Source organism: Danio rerio, chromosome 4 (genome assembly GCF_049306965.1).
Source record: "Danio rerio strain Tuebingen ecotype United States chromosome 4, GRCz12tu, whole genome shotgun sequence".
NCBI classification, from domain to species: Eukaryota; Metazoa; Chordata; class Actinopteri; order Cypriniformes; family Danionidae; genus Danio; species Danio rerio.
The window spans coordinates 40,519,955-40,540,000 of record NC_133179.1 but is presented as its reverse complement, the minus strand read 5'-3'; the positions used below and the strand labels follow the sequence as shown (position 1 = coordinate 40,540,000).

General features: G+C 36.5%; 1 protein-coding gene, 1 non-coding gene and 1 pseudogene across 2 annotated transcripts in view; 1 reads left to right on the top strand and 2 right to left on the bottom strand.

The window, feature by feature from the left end:
- The window catches only part of LOC110439461 (uncharacterized), a 1,085,403-nt gene that overhangs the window by 560,223 nt on the left and 505,134 nt on the right, over positions 1–20,046 (top strand). The window lies entirely within an intron of this gene.
- trnak-cuu (transfer RNA lysine (anticodon CUU)) lies at positions 10,243–10,315 on the bottom strand. The gene has a single exon. It is a non-coding gene; the product is annotated as a tRNA-Lys (tRNA).
- LOC101886087 (uncharacterized) lies at positions 11,595–20,013 on the bottom strand (annotated as a pseudogene).

Here is a 20,046-nt window from a genome sequence, read left to right as displayed (position 1 = left end):
CATGCCGACAGTCTGGAAGAAGGTCTGCTTCAGGAGTGGTAAGAATCTGTCTATTTTAAGAACAAAAGTTTCACAGGACAGATAAAAGCTAAAGAGTCAAGATATATTATAAGGTATTAAATAAATAGAAATATTATAAAGTAATGTAATAAGATAAATGAAATAAGAAAAATATTATTGATAGAATAAGATTTAATAAATAAAAAGTGTTAATAAAAATGTAACTAGAAGCTAGACTAATAAATATTAAGAAATTAAAAAATTGAAGCATAGAACTAACTACATATGGAGAAAAATTTATATATTAATAAGGAAATAAATTTACTAAAGTATGAATAAAATAGATAAGTTATTAATTTAAGTAAATAAAGAAGTAGAAGAGAAAACTTGAATATGGATTAATTGAAGAGTTAATGATCAAATGTTTAAGGAAAATAAGTTTAAAGAAAAATGAATTAGGAAAATCTAAGAGACAAAAATGCTAATTTTTGAAAAGGAAAAGAAGCATAGGAAAATGGAGAAAAAAGAAGTCCAAACATTGTTAATAGAATTAAAAGAGAAGATGTTTAAAAATATATATTAAACAGATAAGATAAAAATTTGAAAAAACAGTAACATTTTGAAGAAACTAAGATTTGGCTTTAAAATATAAATTATGTTTAAGTGCAATGAAAAAATTGTTGTGGAGTAAGTTGACTGTGTTCATCTGTTTTAAAGTCAGCTACAGACTGTTATCTGAGCCAACAGCTATTTGTAGTAAAAGCAGTGAGTTAGATATAAAGCATAGACACTGAGGAGACATTAACAGCATAGTGAGTTCAAACATTTTATAGTTAATATTTTATGTACTTAAAACTAATTGACAATTAAAAATTGCATTTCAGATAGGAAAAATGCTTAAAGTAAACAAACATGTGGAGTTAAAATAGTAATATGAACTCTAGTTATTGCAGTAAGGATTTTGAACAGTTATATTAGACATTAGGCCACCATATAGTACTGTTGAATTAAAACAGGTATATGGAAATGTTAGAGAAATTAAAATAATGTAAGATGTAATGTAACTAGTGAGGAAGCACTAGAATAAATTAGGAAAAATAAGTGAAGCACAATCTGAAGCCAAAGAAATTATCTATAAGAACATTTAACAAATAGAAAATTAAGCATATTTACATATGATAAAAATGATTGAGAATTAGAGAAAATAATTTGTTAAACAGCAAAAAGAGGAAAAATAGATAACAGGAGTCTTCATTTGATGAAGGAAAAATTGGGAAAAAAAAAAAGATTTATTAAGTCATGAGCTATATTCTATATATATTCAAGCATTACAGAAGGAAAATTAAGAGCAAAAGTGTAGCTACCCATTCTTGTATCAAATCAGACTCCTGTCAATTTGAGAGAAATTATTATCATGCAAATTTTTAAGTAAGAAAAAGTGTTATAAGATAATTTTAAGGTGAAACTTTAAATGTGTAATGTTGAAATTATATATTATGATGAATAGTAAATAATTTGAGTTTAAGTTTCAGTAGGCTTAATGAAAGTCCTTAAACATTGAAGGATAAATTACAATGCAGCAGATTGACTAAAGAAAAAGAGAAAAAGCTTTTGATAAGGCAATAAATAATTTGGAGAATAAATAAGAATATAACTAAGTATTTAAATTAAAATTAAGTAAAGGAAATATCTTAGCATAATTGTATTGTGAATGGCCTAAATCAAGATTGGATATTGAAAACTGGAAAAATTCAAATGTAGAAAAATTATTTATAGTTAAAGAGAAGATTGAAATAACCATTTTAATTAATTCATAAGACATGATAAGGTCAAAAAGTAACAGTTCTAAATTGCTATGAGAAAAATTGAAAGAGAAAAGTGTTTAAGAAAACAATATAAGGAATTAATAAGGAGTAATAGTTAAAACAGAGCAAATAGAAATTTACAAAACATACAGTAAGTTTTAGTCAGCTGATAAAAAAGTGCATCAAAATTGTATAAACAACTAGTTTAATGGGAATGCCTCAGGAAATAATTATGAGCCGAAAGAAAATAACTCAAAGATAGAAAAGGAATTAATATATAGATCAGAAAATAAATTAGCAAAGAAAGAAGTGTCAAGTTCCAACTAAATGATTGTCATTACAGGACTGAGATGCAGATAAAATCAGCCAGCACAGTGAGGGTTAAAATGGATTAGATGCAGATCTGTCCAGAAAGAAAACCACTAAATGATGAAATAGGTATAAAACTCTATTGAAAAGTGTAAAAATATAAGAGCACTAATAGAAACATCTATAATGTAATATACAATCTGTCCTAGACATTTCTATTTAAATTTAAAGGAGTAATAAATTATAAGTAACTAATAATATTTAATTGAAGTTAATTTGATAATTAAAATAAATGGGTAATCAAGACAGATAAAAGAGGCTTAATGTTGATAATATGATTTAAGAGCAATCAATAGGAGAAGATTTTCCAGCTGAAGTTCATATTGTATGTGGAGATATGTTCTTTTGGATGATAAATATTTCAAGTGGTTTGGTTTCTATTGAGTTAATTTTAGGTAACTACCAGAGGAAGGTAGAAACTTGTTTGTACTTGTGTAGCTTGATGAATAGCAAACACTGTATACACCAGAATGCATAAAGGGTTAAAATTAGGGAAAATATCTTAGGATGAACACTGTCACAATAGGTGGATGATTGAATTATCTGCAACTTCACAGAGCTCTAGTTCAATTAAAAGACTTGACTGGAGACCATTGCTCCAAACAGTGAGATGATGACTGTTTTTGGTGTTGACTAGATAGAGAAATATTCTGTAAACAAGCACAGTTGAGAAACTATGATGAGTAGATGATTAGAGGTAGTATCAGGAGCAGATTATGAAGCAGGGATAGTTATTACATCTGTGACAAGAGAAGTATTTCCTAAATTTTGAAATGCCTTCAGAAATAAGTTCATAATGGGTTTGCATTCATGAAGTTAGTGAATGATCAATAAATAAAAACATCTAAAGGAGTATGGAAAAATTATGAATAAAGCAAAAGAGAGAATAATTGTATTATGCTCAATTACCAGAAATGGCTGAAAGAGATGAAGATGATCCATCAAGACCAACGCTCAATGAAATATGTGAAAATAATAAACTTAATGGGATTAATTTGCTAACAAGTGCATTGGTGAATGATGGCATGGAAACTAACAGAAACATGCATCTAACATTGCATCGCATGAACTGCTATTGGGTCGACCCATGAAAGAAACCTTGCAAGAAACCACATGACCCTTGCAAGAAACCACATGAAACTTTGCATAAAACCTGGCATATAATCTCACCTATAACCTTGCACATAACCTCTTGGAATGGTTTGCAAAGATGTCTAATGCAGTAGGGACTTTTATGAAGAAACAATTAATTGCCATGTGCAAAGCGATATCTGTGCAGGAAACCAGAAAGGAGCCATGTGAGAGAGCAGTGATACAAGGTCCAATTGGTCTAGGTGATTGAGTCTATCTGAGGATGCTCTGGAGAGCTCAGGAGGAAAGGACCATATCTGGATGAGGGCAAATCCAACAGCTGCCAAAGGGGATGCCATTGATGAGGTACCAATGCCTCAAAGGAGCGAAAGGAAACAACTCCAGCAAGGAAAAGCTGACCAGAAACAGAGGAGCCTGAATATTCCAAAGCTCTAAACTACTAAGTGCAACGTGTGGAAGCAAGAGTTTATCAGAACAAAGAAAAGAGTGATTCTGATAATGTGCCTGAGTACCACATACAGCAGTGCCACAAGTCAAGGGATGATGAATGCACAACTGCAGATTTCAGAACTCAGACTCTTAACCACACATCTCCATTAACATCTTTTCAAAGTCTAATGAAGATGCTAATAGCTTGGAAGAAGAGAAACAAGGATGAGCAAAGATCAAGAGCAACATTTGATGCTTTTTACGTTTGCATATTGATTTTGTTTGCATATTGCTTTCATGGTACCTATATATAATATCACTTCAGTATATTCTACATAAGTGTGAAAACTAGCAGCTAGCACTGAACCAACTGAATACTTATGCTTAAAACATTGTTGTCTTTGATGTGTTAAGAGAAAAACAGAGTACAGTCTTTTACTTCCTTTAAATCAAGAGACAGGGAAGATGTTTGGCTGGACTTCTGTCAAAGTACAGTGGCATAATCTGGTCAATTGATAACAGCTATGTGGCTAATATCAGTCACTAGATAGAGGTAATTAAGAGAACTGGATTATGAAATTGCACTTTGGGGTTAAAAGACAATATTATTAAGACTAAAGTCTTAAGAGGAGGGATTGAAGAAGATTTCTATTCTCTCAGTGTGAAGTATTTTCTAAGTGTAAAGCAGTTAATTTTCTCTTCACAAAATGTAAGTAGTGTTTGCAGCAAACATGCCAGCCTGTGTTAAAAATACAGTGATATGTCTGTGTAAGATGAGAGTGCCTGCACTAAAGAAGCAACACTAGGAGAAGGCTGAGTGACTGATTGTGTAGAATAACTGAATATTTAAAGCACTGATTATTTATGTTAAATACTTGTATGAAGGTATTTGTATCAGAAGTTAGAATGAGTAACATATTATCAAGTTATTATCCTATCATGACAAATGTATGTAAACACTTAGTTCCTTTGCATAAGTTGCATCTATACTTTGCTGACATAGACCTGTAACATCTCTGCTGACATGAGCTAGTGGGCTGAGAGCCAAGAATAGCAGGACCCCTTAGACTAGAAACCTATTCAAAAATGGTCAAGAGTTAAAAAGAGACTTAGGGGTGTGTCAAATAATCCTGTATAAAAATTGTAACAAACACACTGAAACTTTAGAAGGTGCAGGAGAGACTTCAGAAGGTGTCCAGGAGAGACTTCAGAATGCTCTGGGGTCTGCTCTGCTCTTTCTCGGCTTTATTATGGAGAATAAAGTCTATTTTCTGATATTCAAAACCTCTGGTCTGATAATTTGTAATTGATTAGACGTCGAATTTACGACACCCTTTAAATTAAACACACGTGGGAACAAATCAATGATTTCTACAACCGTATCAAAAGTCTGTAATGTTAAACAGGGTGCGGGCCGTGACCTATGCTCATAACACTTAGGGTGACTTTTGTTAAAACTCTTGTCATACAATAATAAATCAGCGTAGGAGGCCAAGACTGTGACATAACAAAAGACTACAATCAACAAAACAGCTTTTATCAGTAGATTTAAATGTTGACAAAAAGAACTTACCTTGATCTGTTATTGTGCTGTCCGCTCGTCAGAATACAGCGGTGTTGTCATTCATTTGCATATGCCGGGACACGATTGGCTCTCATCCATTCTGACAATAGAGAGCAAGAGCGGCAATTGGCTCCCATCCATTCTCACAATGGAGAGCGAGTGCGGTGATTGGCTCTCATCCATTCTCACAATGGAGAGGAAAAGCAACGATTGGACGAGGAGAGAGGCTGAGACAGACGATCCTGATCCAGGTAGCGCCACAAGGACTTAGTGAAAGGTCACTTACAGTGGTAGAAACGCTGAACTTTGCTATATGAACCCAAATTAAAGTTTGCTGAAAGAGAGTCAAAAAGGTTACAGAAACACTCAAACATGGGTCTCGAACATAAGACCCTGTAATTAAGAGTCTCATGCTCTACCAACTAAGCTAGCAGGGCTGTTGAGGACTTTGTTCAAGAGCTAGTTACCATTTACATCAATACCATCCCTACCAGGCACGTGCACACATAGGGCTCAACCTGTGCAGTGCACATGCCCTTTTTAGTCTTGGATAGAAAGTGCCCTTCCAAAATGATCAAAAGTGCCCCCGCGACGCGGCACACCCTCTGTCCCGCTCTTCAGTAGGCGCGTGACAACACCGCTCTTGAGTACGCGCGCGACAACACAGCTGATCAGAACGCACGCAATATCCACCCCCCCCCCCCCCCCCCGCTCTTCAAAAAATGTATCCTGCACATGCTCTTCGGACGGTCTCTGCACGGGCCTGTTCCCTACCCATGTCAATCTTCTGCTCAATCCTGATGTCATCTTGCAACGCTGGACAGAATATGGCCCAGGATCTACGCCCAAGTCAAATGTAAGTAGTTGCAAGGCAGCAAAATGCTTAATTTGTCCCAGGGTGGGCTTGAACCACCAACCTTTCAGTTAACAGCCGAACGCACTAACTGATTGCGCCACAGAGACTTAATGGAAAATCACCTACAGTGGCAGAAATGCTGAACTTTGTCTCTAAAGGTCTGCTATATGAACCCGAATGAAAGTTTGCTGAAAGAGAGACAAAAAAGTCACAGAAACGCCCAACTAGGGCTCAAACCCACAACCCTGAGATTAAGAGTCTCATGCTCTACCGACTGAGCTAGCCAGGCTGGTGAGCACCTTGTTCAAGAGCTAGACACTGTTTACATCACTACCTTCCCTACCTATACAAATTTTCTGCTACATCCTGATTTCATCTTGCAATGCTGGACAGAATATGGCCCAGGATCTATGCTGAGTGCACGTGTTATGCCGAGTTCAGACTGCATGATTCTCAAAGTAGTCATGTCACAGAAGTTTTCACACTGGATGACTATCTGGGCTAGCGTTTCGTCGCTGCTTTGTTTACACTGCAAGATGGATCGGTGACAGGGACATTCACATAGCATGACTTTACTATAGGAAGAATCGCCAACAACGTCGTCCAAACTACGTCTCACAGCCAAAAACACGTATTATATATTTTGTTATTAACTACATAATGAGAAAGAAGCCTTTAATGTGGTAGAACATGTACATGTTTGCTCACCTGGGTTTAAAGGGAATTAGCCATTTCTCCTTAACATTGATAATAAACTAATTTCTTTCTGTGTGAAACGTCAAACAGACACGGTTGCTCCAGTGTCCTGTCAAACCTCCACTGGTTTTTCCTCCATTTCGTGGGTCCAAATAAACCGAAAAAGAGCACTTTTAACTTCTCCCCCAGCCTCCCGCTGGCCTGCAGCAGTTATACACACACACACGCAAGTCAATGCTGCTCTCTCATTGGCTGTAGACGATGGCTGATGTTATTTTCAGCTCCAGATATTTAGCACGGCAAATATCTCGCAGGCATCGGCAATTCTCTCAGATCGCGTCGTTGATAATTCATACTGTGTGATTGTCACTCACGTGCACGAGCACCGAATTTTTAACTCGTCGCTGGATGGGCTTGAACCACAAAACTTTCAGTTAACAGCCGAACACGCTAACCAAATGCACCACAGAGACTTAATAAAAGGTCACCTACAGTGGTAGAAATGCTGAACTTTGTTTCTAAAGGTCTGCTATATGAATCCACATGAAAGTTTGCTGAAAGAGAGACAGAAGGTCACAGAAACACCCAACATGGGGGTCGAACATAAAACCCTGAGATTATGAGTCTCATGCTCTACCAACTAAGCTAGCAGGGTTGTTGAGGACTTTGTTCAAGAGCTAGTTACCATTTACATCAATACCTTGTGGCGAGATGGATGCTCTTTAATGTTTATTTTTCTCAAGTGCCACTAGGGGGCGCTGCTCCGACCGGTTCTTCCTATCGCTTCCAGACAATACTTCCGGGGGTCGGAAGGAAGCGGAAGGGCAGGTAAACAATCGGAGATTATAAAAGAGGGAGAAAAGACCAGGGGTCCGTTCTTCGTACGTGGATTACTCAGTTAGCTGGATTTGGATATTGACGATTTGACACGATCCAGGATCGTTTCGTTCTTCAAAGCTGATCCGAGAGTTGTTGTCATGGCAACAGTTCTGCTAGGTCAAACCTGATCGGGAGAAGGTTCAATTCATGTAAACAGGATTAGATCGGCTTAGTTCAAGCAAAGATAATACAGAAAGTATGTTCCGAATTCTGATATTTTCTTACAGTAGTAGTTATATACACTTGGGAAAATAATACATAATTTTTAAATATATATATAAAGTTATAGTCATTAATAAAATAAATAAAGTTATACATATTAATAAAACGTATGCAATCTGCACCCTCGAAATGAAAGTACAAAGACTGCCATCTGGTGCAAAGAGAAAACTTATTGATATGAACTTTTTAGATCGCTTTAGAACAAATTGTGTATAATAGAAATGCACAATATGTGACTTTTTTTGAAGCAATAATACATTTCAGCAGTCATAAACATGTTTTGATAGTTAATATGCCAGTGATTTGATGCTTCACAAAAGTTGCAGACACCTTTACCAATATGAAAATGCTTTTGTAAACAACCAGTTATTCTTTATACACCGATTAAAAAACGGCTACATTAATAAAGAAAATCTTTTCTAAATGTAGAACTAAATGCATTGATTTGCATTGAAATACATGATGAATACTCTTGTCTTGACAAATGAAAGTATAAAGCCTGCAGCTCACAACAAATGTGGAAGGTTATTGCGTGTAATATTTAACAAACCATTTACTGCTAATTTGATGTAATTTTGCTCACATGGATAATTGAATATTAATCAGATGATGTCATTACGCTGCTATGCCGTCAGCCAATCGTTGCATTGCTGATCATGATTTCGAGGATCGATAGATCTGTCCTTCATAACACACGCAGCGATCTCAGATCAGTTCATCCAGACATTCTAATCTGATTCGCGAACTTGTTTGAAGAACCAAATTAGCGAGAGATCAGTTATCAAGATTAAAAGATCCAGGATCTGCCAAATCATCTTAGATCATTTAAGCGAGGTACGAAGAACGGACCCCAGAGAAGGGGCTTCTTGTTGTTTTGGTGTCGGTCTTTGTATTTGGTGGTAGGAATTGGAGAAGGAGGAGAAGAACGGTGTAAGGTGGAGAGCTTGTTGGTTTCAATGACTGTGTGAGGAAAAAATTGAGGGGTGGAAGCAATTCGTGGACGTGGTGACCAGGCGATCTCTCTAGTATTGTGTGCGAGGGGTCTGAAATTCTGATGGGAAAAGTGGACCTGTGCAGAACGGCTTCGGTGTCCCTGGGTCAGTAAATTTTGTCCATTTGCACCCATTCATACACCCACACATTCCACACACACATTACAACGTTATCACATAGGCTTTCTTTACATTTTTTTCCCTCTCTTTTTTCCATTCGATCAGCCACACATTATTTTTGTTTGTTTGTTTGTTTGTTTTCTTTTGGGTTATCTAAACATTATTATTGAAGTGTTTGAATTGTTTGTTTGTTGTTTCCTTTTCTTGCCTAAAAAGTTAATTTTGATTATAGATCTATGACTAAACAGTGATGAAAAGTATATTTTTGATTTAGAAAACTTTTTCATTGTACTGGTTGTTAAAAATATATCAGTTGATTTAATTTAAAGTGTGTGTTGGGTTATCTTTATTTTTTCTCTTTGTGTGTATGGTGGTTGAGTGTTTGCCGCGGCTATCCAGGGTTTTAATGTAAATTTTGGCCAGTTAATCTTGTCTGGCGCCCAAAGATTTATTAATTCTGGTAACTATTTTTTTGTTTTTTTGTTTGAGGTCCGCTGGCAGTGGGATTAAGGGACGTGTGAAAGCCAGCAAGTGCAGTACACACGTGGACCAGCGGTTGAGCGTACGGCTGTGGGGCAGGAGGTCCTGTGTTCGAATCCCGCAGAGTTCAGTTTTTTTTTTAGATTTGAATTATTATTTTTTTTCTCTTATTATAAACTGTATATAAGATTTATTTATTACAAACAGCCACCGTCACAACCTTCCCTACCCATGAAAAATCTTCTGCTTAATCCTGATGTCATCTTGCAACGCTGGACAGAATATGGCCCAGGATCTATGCCTAGGTCACATGTTAGTACTTCTATATAAACTCGATTGAAATTTTGCTGAAAGAGAGACAAAAAGGTCACAAAAACACCCAACGTGGGGCATGAACCCATGACCCTGAGATTAAGAGTCTCATGCCCTACCAACTGAGCTGGCCGGGGTGGTGAGCACCTTGTTCAAGAGCTAGACACTCTTTACATCAATACCTTCCCTACCCATACAAATTTTCTGCCACATGCTGATTGCATCTTGTAACGCAGGACAGAATGTGGCCCAGGATCTATGCCCAGTGCACGTGTTAGCAGTTGCAAGGCAGCAAAACGCTTAACTCATCGCTGGATGGGCTTGAACCACAAACCTTTCAGTAAACAGCCGAACTTTGTCTCTAAAGGTCTGCTACACGAACCCAAATAAAGGTTTGCTGAAAGAGAGACAAAAAGGTCACAAAAACACCCAACGTGGGGCTCGAACCCACGACCCTGAGATTAAGAGTCTCATGCTCTACCGACTAAGCTAGCCAGGCTGGTGAGGACTTTGTTCACGAGCTAGTTACCGTTTACATCAATACCTTCCCTACCCATGAAAATCTTCTGATTAATCCTGATGTCATCTTGCAACACTGGACAGAATATGGCTCATGATCTATGCCCAGTGCACGTGTTAGCAGTTGCAAGGCAGCAAAATGCTTAACTCCTCCCTGGGTGGGCTTGAACCACCAACCTTTCAGTTAACAGCAGAACGTACTAACCGATTGCGCCACAGAGACTTAGTGAAAAGTCTCCTACAGTGGAAAAAACGCTGAACTTTGTCCACCAGGTGGCTCTGTTGTGCATAATTTTTACACATTTTTGTATCTACTTAAGTCTGGTTTCTAGTGATAAAGAAATTTTCATTTTGTTGTAACTGTAGAGGAAAAAAGTGTTTTCCTATACATTTTAAATTGATAATTTCTCAAAGTGTAAAATTATAAGAGATTATGTGTGTAATTGTGTATAAATTGTCAAATTTATCAAATGTAATTACATAAATTATTAAGTAAATAATTCATTCGACTTCACAATGCTGCTCTGTATTGATGAGGGGGTCGAATGTGCAGTAAAGCCAGAAGACAACGTGTTTGTGTTAAACTGTCTTCTGCAGGACTAAATAAAGTGGAGGAAAGCAGCGCTTGGTGTCATTTGAAGTTGAATTGAGTGAAAAGCAGATCAGTTACAAATGGTAATACACAGGTCTGTGCTTATAAACATATAATGTACTGCTGTATAGTAACGTGTCATTTGTTTGTTTCGGTTGTCTTCATTTTAATGATTTTTAATTTGTTTTTGATTCGGGGTCTTTCTGGGGACGCGCTGTGACTACTAGCCCGACAGCGGAAACGCAACATAATTTTGGCCTCATTACTCATCTCCCGGGCGATTGGCCTGGCCCGATAAAAGCCCTGGCTTGCACTGGCCCGATAGTGGAAATGCGGCTACTGGCACTTCCCTGCCAACACTTCAAGAACTGTATCACTCTGGATGCCTCATTTGATGTTTGATAAGTAAATTAATAAACAATTCGCAAGTGTGGAATGTGCACAAATATGGTTATCGGTTCATAATAGGTTGAAACACATTGTTAGATTTTGCTGTATTTGGCTTAACCGTTCTTGGATGGCTTGTCAATGTATAGAATGTTACATGTTGGTTTCATTTGAGGATTGAACCCAGTTTCTTGGACTGAAAGCTGGGGCTTTTCCCAGCTTAGCAAACTCCTCAACATATGAACCCAAGAGCACAAAATTAAAAAGGGAACTTGAGGCGTTTAGTTTCAGAAACAAGAAACAACTGATCTTTATTTGAAAAATAGAATACAAAGTACAACAGAAATGATGGAAGCAGAGCTTCCAGTAAACAGGCAAAACAAATCTGACACAAGGGTAAAAAATAAAACAACAACAATAAAAATAAAGTGTCACTTAGCGTCTCAAGAGAATCGGGCGAGCACTGGGCAGTAAAGGCTCAAGACTGAACACACTAGCTTTATACACACAAACTTTTATAGGGCAAAACACAGGTGTTGCTAATCTAGCTTGAGTGGTGGCACACAGTAGATGGGAAGAGGAGGAATACAGCTTAATTAATTTTTACATAGATGACTTTAATACATAAAATAAGTAAGCTGACCAAAGCTCTTACGGGGAGAAGACTTTATCGAAGACAATGAATAATGCAGTTCCTCAGCAGCGATGTTAACTCATTGGTAACTTAACCCAAAGTGAGACATTACTTTATAACAAAGGATGTAACCCCGCGGAGATCAGCCTACTTCTTTGGTTGGGTCACAACTCTTGAGTTCCTGTAGGTCATTTGGTTCACACCTTTTCAGATGCAGATACTTGTTTGCATATGAAACAAGTCATACAATCTATCAACATATAGAGTTATTTTGGGTTCTTGCAGCCCTGCAGGTGTTCAAAGGGTTTCATCTTCAGAAAACTTGATATGTATTCAAAAGTTCACACTTGTCCTGGTAAGAAACTCTGGTTATTTATAGTGAGTCAGGAATCATCTGATTGGTAAATCATGTGTTGGCTAATGCAGGACCAGCAATAGACAATCATAAGCATGTGATTCTCTCAAAAGTAGTATAAATAAACTTCACTTGAATGAACAGCCAAACTACATGAAAAAGCTGCTGTTTTGAATGTACCAGTGTTTGTGTGGACAAGGCCTCAATTTTGGGGACTCTGCTTTCCATTGTGAAGCTTTAGGTGAGTGCTGAGGCTTCTTTTATGTTTAAAGCCTTTTCCACACTCACTGCATCTAAAAGGGTCCTCTCCTGAGTTAATCTTCCTGATGTGTTTCCTGATGGAGTCTTTGCGTGTGAGACTCTTTTCACACTGATCACATGTCAACACTATGGTTCCAGTGTGACCATCCATTAGGTTCTTGAGGCTAGCTTTGGTTGTGAAGCGCTTTCTACACTGAGCACATGCAAACGACTTCTCTCCAGTGTGAGTTCTCATGTGGTGTTTGAGTGTCCTTTTATGTGGGAAAGTTTTCCCACACTCTGTGCATCTGTAAGGTTTCTCTCCAGTATGAATACTCATGTGGTTGTCAAGACTTGTTTTTTGAGTAAACCTTTTCCCACACTGTGTGCATGTGTGAGGTTTTTTTCCAGTGTGAATCCTCATGTGGATGTTAAGGTCATGTTTTTGAGAAAAACGTTTCCCGCAGTGTGTGCAAATAAAACTTTTGTCTCCAGTGTGTGTTCTCATGTGGATTTCAAGGGTGCAATTTTGCTTAAAACTCTTTCCACACTGGATGCAAGAGTACGGCCTCTCCCCAGTGTGAATTCTCATGTGCGCTGCAAAGTTTCCCGATTGGTAGAAGCTTTTTCCACACTGTTGGCATGTATACGGCCTCTCTCCAGTGTGAATTCTCATGTGCACCGCAAAGTTTCCTGGATGATAGAAGCTTTTTTCACACTGTTGGCATGTGTACGGCCTCTCTCCAGTGTGAATTCTCATGTGGGTTGTAAAGCCTTGTTTATAAGTAAAACTCTTTCCACACTGTTCGCAGGTGTAAGGCCTCTCCTTCGTGTGAACTCTCATGTGAACATCAAGGTTTGCCTTTTGAGTGAAACTCTTTCCACACTGTTTACAACTGAAAGGCTTCTCTCCAGTGTGAATTCTCATGTGGTTTTCAAAGCCTTGTATGTGACCAAAACTCTTTCCACACTGTTCGCAGGTGTAAGGTTTCTCCCTAGTGTGAACATCAAGGTTTGACTTTTGACTAAAACTCTTTCTACTCTGTTTACTGCCGAAATTACACGCAGATTTGGATTTCCGAGGTCTTCCACGTGATGAAGTTTTTTTAGTCAGTGTAGGTTTTTCATCAGTCGTTATTTCTTGGAGTTTTTCTTCCATTTCATTCTGTTCATTCATCCATGAGCTTCTTCTTTCAACACCATCAGGTCTTAAAAAAAAACAAAAAAAAAAACGTTAACTATAGTACGAAGACACAAAGTGACAAGCAAAAGATGGATGTTTCATCCAGATATAAAAATGAGCTTACCATTTACTCTGCGTCATGTGGTTTTAAACATTTCCTTTCTTATGGAACACAAAGTAAGCCAGAATTTTTTTCACAATATCTTCTTTTGTGTTCAACAGAATCAAGAAACTCAAAGGTTTAAAACCACATGTAAACATGAGAGTAAAATGGTATCCCTTTAAAGAGTTCCTTTTATGAGCCTTTTTTTACAAGATGTAAAATCAGTCTTTGGTGTTCTCAGAATGCGTCTGAGGTTTTAGTTCAAAATCAGATTATATACCTTGAAGAAAATATAATTTTGGCGGTCAGAGGAAAACCAAGCTCTTTTTGTGCCTGTGGCTTTAAATTCAGATGATCAAATGCACTCGCTCTAGATTATTCATGTTGTGTTCCCTCATATGCATCTTTCACTGGATTTAAACATTTGTAACTTGCTTGGAAGACCTGATTGAGACAAATACTGCATGTTCATAGCAAGTACACATAACTTACGCCTATATTTCTGAGTTTGAATTATTGTAGATAAATTATGTTATATAACAAATGTTTCCCAGTACTGGGTTGCAGCTGGAAGGGCATTCACAGTTTAAAATAAATGCTGGAGAAGTTAATTGTTCATTCCGCTGTTGCGACCCCTAATGAATAAAGGGACTAAGCCGAAGGAAAATGAATGAGTGAGCACATGCAAATGCTTAATGCCATGTTTGCTGTAAACTGGAGTGATGATGAGATGGCAAGATGACATACTTTACTACTTCATTTCATTTATTTCAAAAGTATACACTTAACGAGCCTGGGGCTCCCATTTGCAAGACGAAAGGGGAGTTCTCAAGAACTCTTCTGTAGTAGCTAATGAACAGAAAGTGATTGCTCTTAAGAGATAACTACTTACTAGATGCCGATTTGGATTAGTCAAGTAACTTAAGTTGCATGTTTTTAGACAGTGGAAAGAAAACCCATGTGAGCACCGGGAGAATGTGTAAACTCTGCACAGAAACGTCATGAGGCAACAGTGCTAACCACTGGGAAATCGTGCCACCCTTCTAGGAAAAGAGGAGTAGGGGTGAAAGGGGGATTCTTCGAAACGAAGATGGCTGTGACATGGAACTCAGGGTATTTATAGTGGTTTAGGAATTGTCTGATTGGTGAATCATAAATTGAGTAATGCGAAACCAGCTGCAAGCAATCATAAGCATGTGATCCTCGAAATTAGTTTATAAATAAGCTTCACTTGTACTTGTCTTTGTGCATGACCTGGGGCCTGTTTCAGAAAGGAGGTTAAGTGAAAACTCAGAGTATTTTAACCCTGAAATGAGAAAAACTCTGGGTTTTCGGTTTCAAAATGGCAGGTTTGCTAAACTCAAGAAATCAGGGTGTGTCAAGCCTGTTTCTAAAAGAAAGGTAACTTTAACTCAGAGTCAGTTACTGTGGTAACTTACTCTGTGAATCTAACCTGGTCCGGAGCAGGTTTTATTCTCTAAACTCTGAGTTTCTGTCGGTCTCCTCCCCTTTTTTAAAGATGAAGCGTATTTCTAGCATTAGTCTTACATTTCCACACACCTATTTTAGAGCTCATTTTGGAGATGCCCATAAAAACGATTGATGGAAACGTCATGATTCACATAACTTTTGAAAATATTTATAATAAAACATTTGCATAACTGAGTAGGTTAAACTTTTATTTGATAAGAAAAGATGCGCATAAACTACGAAGTGCACTTAACAAATTACAGTATGTACATTAAAAAAAAGTTTGTTAGAGATGATGATGAAAATGTGTTTAAATGGACAAACCAGCTGACTGAGCACACAGTAGAACATCTTAAATGTTGTTTTAGCCATTCTAAAATGCCTTAATTGTTTCAGTATTAGTGTATATTATTAATTACCTCCGAGCGTCTGGAGCGTGTCAGGATCGGCCGCGTCTGGCTTCAAACGCCCCCACGTGTTCATTGTGTCTTCTGAGGCGCAAGTATTAAATAAAAAATCATTAACGCAGCTTGTTCTACCGCAGTAAATTCTGTTTTTACTCTTGATATTTGGCGCAAGTTAATCAGGAAGTGACTATTGTGTTCTCTTTGACTCGATAAAAACGCTGCTTTATTCGCATCTTTTAGGCATTATTCCAGTTTTGCACAAATTTATGTAAGCCTGTATTTTGATGGAAACATAGCTATTGCCTACATTTTTGTCACACACAGAACAAAGTCACGTACAAGGCGTGTACTTTTTTCCATAAATATTTAGCTTAACCTTTGACATGTACTGTTACTAGATTAAAGGGATTATTATTCTGTCTAAAAATTATTTTTAGCACTGCTTAAGTTCTTAGTGTTATATCAACCTCTATCACTTGATCAATAAAAAGGCAGACACACAAGTGCACTGTTAAATCTATTAAAACTGATAAACGTGTATAAATGTTTAGAAAAAAGTATAAACGTCACACATTATATTACTTATTTTATTATACTTAAATGTTTAAATAATTTAAATAAAAAATTACGCATTAACTTGAGCAGCTGTTTTCCCAGGCTAACTGTCTCTGTTTCACTGATGGTTGCTTCTTTTTAAATATATACACTCATATTTGCTAAAACTTTGCATGAGCAGATCAAGTTCAGCTGGGGAAAGAAATGGTGATCTCTTTTTTTAAGATGTTGCCATAGTCACTCGTAATGTCTGCGCTCCATTGATAATGCCTTTTTATAGTCACGGTGTGCACGCTTAACTCTGAGTTGGTCTACTCAAAGTTGATTGACCCAACTCAGATCAGCTATTCTGAAACTGAAAACTCAGAGTTTTTAATCTCTCGGTAAATCAACTCAGAGTTCAAGTTTAAACTCCGAGTTGTTTGAACCTCCTTACTGAAACAGGCCCCTGATGCTTAGATAAAAACCTACATAAAGACATTTAGATAAGACATTAAGATATTTTATATACCCGACAAGATGCAGAAATGCCATCTAAAAAAGTTAACTACAGTTTGTCCAATCAGGGACAGTGACAACATAAATATACAAATAATAATGTTAACCCGGGGATTTGTGACCTACACATGGCTTTCAGAGTGCATCTGAGTTACAGAGAAGTGCAGAGGTTTTTTTCTCTTATATGACCTGCAGTATCAAACATTTCACCGTCATTAAACACACTGTCTTTCTCCCCTGCGTGTGTGTTTGTTTTTCCTCTGTCAGAAGCGCGTACACAAAAGGCAACTCCCATTTCTATTCAAACCCTGCCTATTTTACCTCCACCGACACTCCCACTCAAACAGAGCAAGACACACCCACTTTCCTGACTTTTTCCAAACTAGAGGTATGCAAACATCCTGCTGAAACGGGGGGTTTCATGGCCCTTTAAAGTTACTAGTGACTCGAACAAGCATGGATGGTTCAAGTAGCAGCTCCAGCGATGGAGAAATGATTATTGTTCACAGAGCAATAAGCAGCTCCACGTTGATATCGACTCTGGGCATCTTCTTCAATGTGTGCTTGCATTGACAGTTTTGCGCTTGAGCGCCTCCAAGTGCTGTTTACTGTAACTTCAGCAGCTCCGTGCACATGAACAAAAGTGCCAACCTGATTAGTGAAGGTTTTAACGCCGCGCATCAAATAAAAAAAAATAAAAAAACGAGCATGAGGCGTTTCTTTAAAAATTATGCTTTTTTATGCCTGGCGATTTGCGTGTGGTGTGCACCATCACATTGATGCCCTTTATATAGTCACAAGGTGTTAAATGTCGACAGAAAACGCAAAAAACATCTTTGTGTGTGTGGGTCTTTACACTGTTTTCAGGATCTAAAAATTCATTCTGTAAAAAAAGTCTCAAGCAAAACGATTCCAAGGTGCCTGCTGGTACGTAAAGAATATGGTCAATACTGACGAACTTCACACTCAAATGTTTGCACATCATCAGCATGCTGTAATCCATTTCTTAAGCAGCAAAAGTCATTTTTAAACTAGTTTGTTGGTCAGTTGTAGTTAGTGCAATGCTAAACGTTATTATTCAACTATAATTTGTTTTGTCTCATGTCGTCCCACAAAATCGTCATATAAGTTAGAATACTGTAGTTCAATGTTTTAAAATAATAATTATTTTTTGTGTCCATTTTATCCAGCATATTTAAAATTAGGGCATCTACGTTTTCTGACATACTTTAAACCAGGGTTAAAATTTTTGACTCAAGAAGGGCTAAAGTATAAGGAATTTTTCAAATATCCCAGATGGAAAAGGGTTTTATTTGCTCTATATATAATTATGTTATATATAAAAATAAATAAATACATTTAATAATACAATATTAAATTAATAATACAATAATAAATTAATATAAAACACAGTATTTTATATATTTCTTAGCAAAAAAAAAATTATATTGTGTAAAAACAAGCTTTACCTGTATCCGTACACTTTTTCCAACCTAAACTTTTTTAAAATGTAAAAAATAAGGTTTTAAATGTTTTAAAAACTATAATTAACTAAATCTTTGCACAATAATCTGTCCAGGTCGATGTCCTCAGCAGTAAATACAAGGAGCACATTTATGCAAATATTATTGTAATGAAAATAATTAAACCATTATGATAAACCAAGTTAAAATGACAATTTTGAATAAAAAGTTTTATTGAGATGGATTGCTGGTGATTGAATGGGTTTTGGCCAGATTGGGTAGTAAAACAGTTTTTAAGGCATTTTTAGATTTAGATTTTGGAATTTAAGACATTTTAAGACCCTGCGAAACACTCTGTTTCAACACAATAGCCCTGGTAATTAGTTATTATAATAATGATTTAATTCTAACTCTAGCCAAAACTATCACTGTAATAGCAGATATCTTCTATGAGAATACTGTAGGTCAAATAGCGTCAGCTCAGTTAAACTTTTTTAATTGATTGTTTTTATTTATTTTATATAGTACCAGTGCTCTAGGATGCTTTACAAACAGTAGGAGAACAAGAAAAGCAATAACCTTAAGAAGGTAGAGAAAATAGGAGACTAATAATACATAAAATAATGACAAAAGACACGAGAACAAGTAACGAAAGAAACTCATTCTGTCTTTTAATGAGTGCTTTTGTGCATTTAAGAGAACTAGGCAGCACACTCAGGGCTGCAAGATGGATTTAGTATTCTTATTATTAAAATATATCTGAATGAGGATCAGATGACTGCGTCGGTCTTTGAGAATAAAAGTCAACCTGTTTGTTCCTGCAGATCTTCCTGTTTGACTGTGAATGTTTCTTCAATCTTCAGGTCTTCACTTTCTACTTTAATAAATGCCATCTTTATAACAGTGTGGAGATCAGTCGCTTCAGCAGGAGTTTTTCTCTGAGTTTGGACACTTTATCCTGTTTAAAATGAACAAAACAGAAATAACAGAAATAAGATAACTTCTTTTCAACACTTGCTTCAAATGAGCAGATTAAAGCTAGTACTTTATTTCTTACATATATTGATGTAAATTTAGAATGGACTAACATTAAATTAGACCTTCATTAAAACACTTATTACACACTATTACATCTCTGTAACTTTTTTGAAACTTTATTCAGGTATGTTCTTAATCGTGTTGTTTGTTTCATTTACTTTATTGTCTGCTTACAGCAACGTGTAAATAGAGGTAAAACTCGTTTTATATTCGCAAATTCTGACTTTCCCCTTAATAATATAATTTCATAAAAAGTATTATTTGCAAGTTCTGAATAGTGAAATCATATTAGCAGCCAATGACTATCAAAGTACAACATTGTTCACAGTCAAATAAATAGTGCTAATGTTGTTTTCAAGTTATACTTGCATGCTAATTCAGATCTAATATTCAAAGTAACATGGTAAACAATATAGAGACTTCTAAATGAACGAATGTGTGAATAGAAAACCAACTTTACCTCTATAACGTGTAGCACTTTTTTGCACAAGACAAATTTCCTCTCAGGGACAAAAAGTTTATCCTATCTTTATTCAAACAATAGATCTCATTACTGTGAGTGAAATAGTACTTAGTTGTATAAAATGTTAAAATAATATTGTCAACAGCAGGTTCATAATTTAGCACTTAATTAAAAAAAAACCTTAATCAATCGCTTTATATAAGGGTAAACACTTTAAAACAAACCTTTGTCCAGTTAAATCACAGCGCGGGAGCGGTGCATGCTTATGACGTCACACACCACGCCAAAATAAAAGTCTTTTTTTTGCCACTTACTGTCATGAC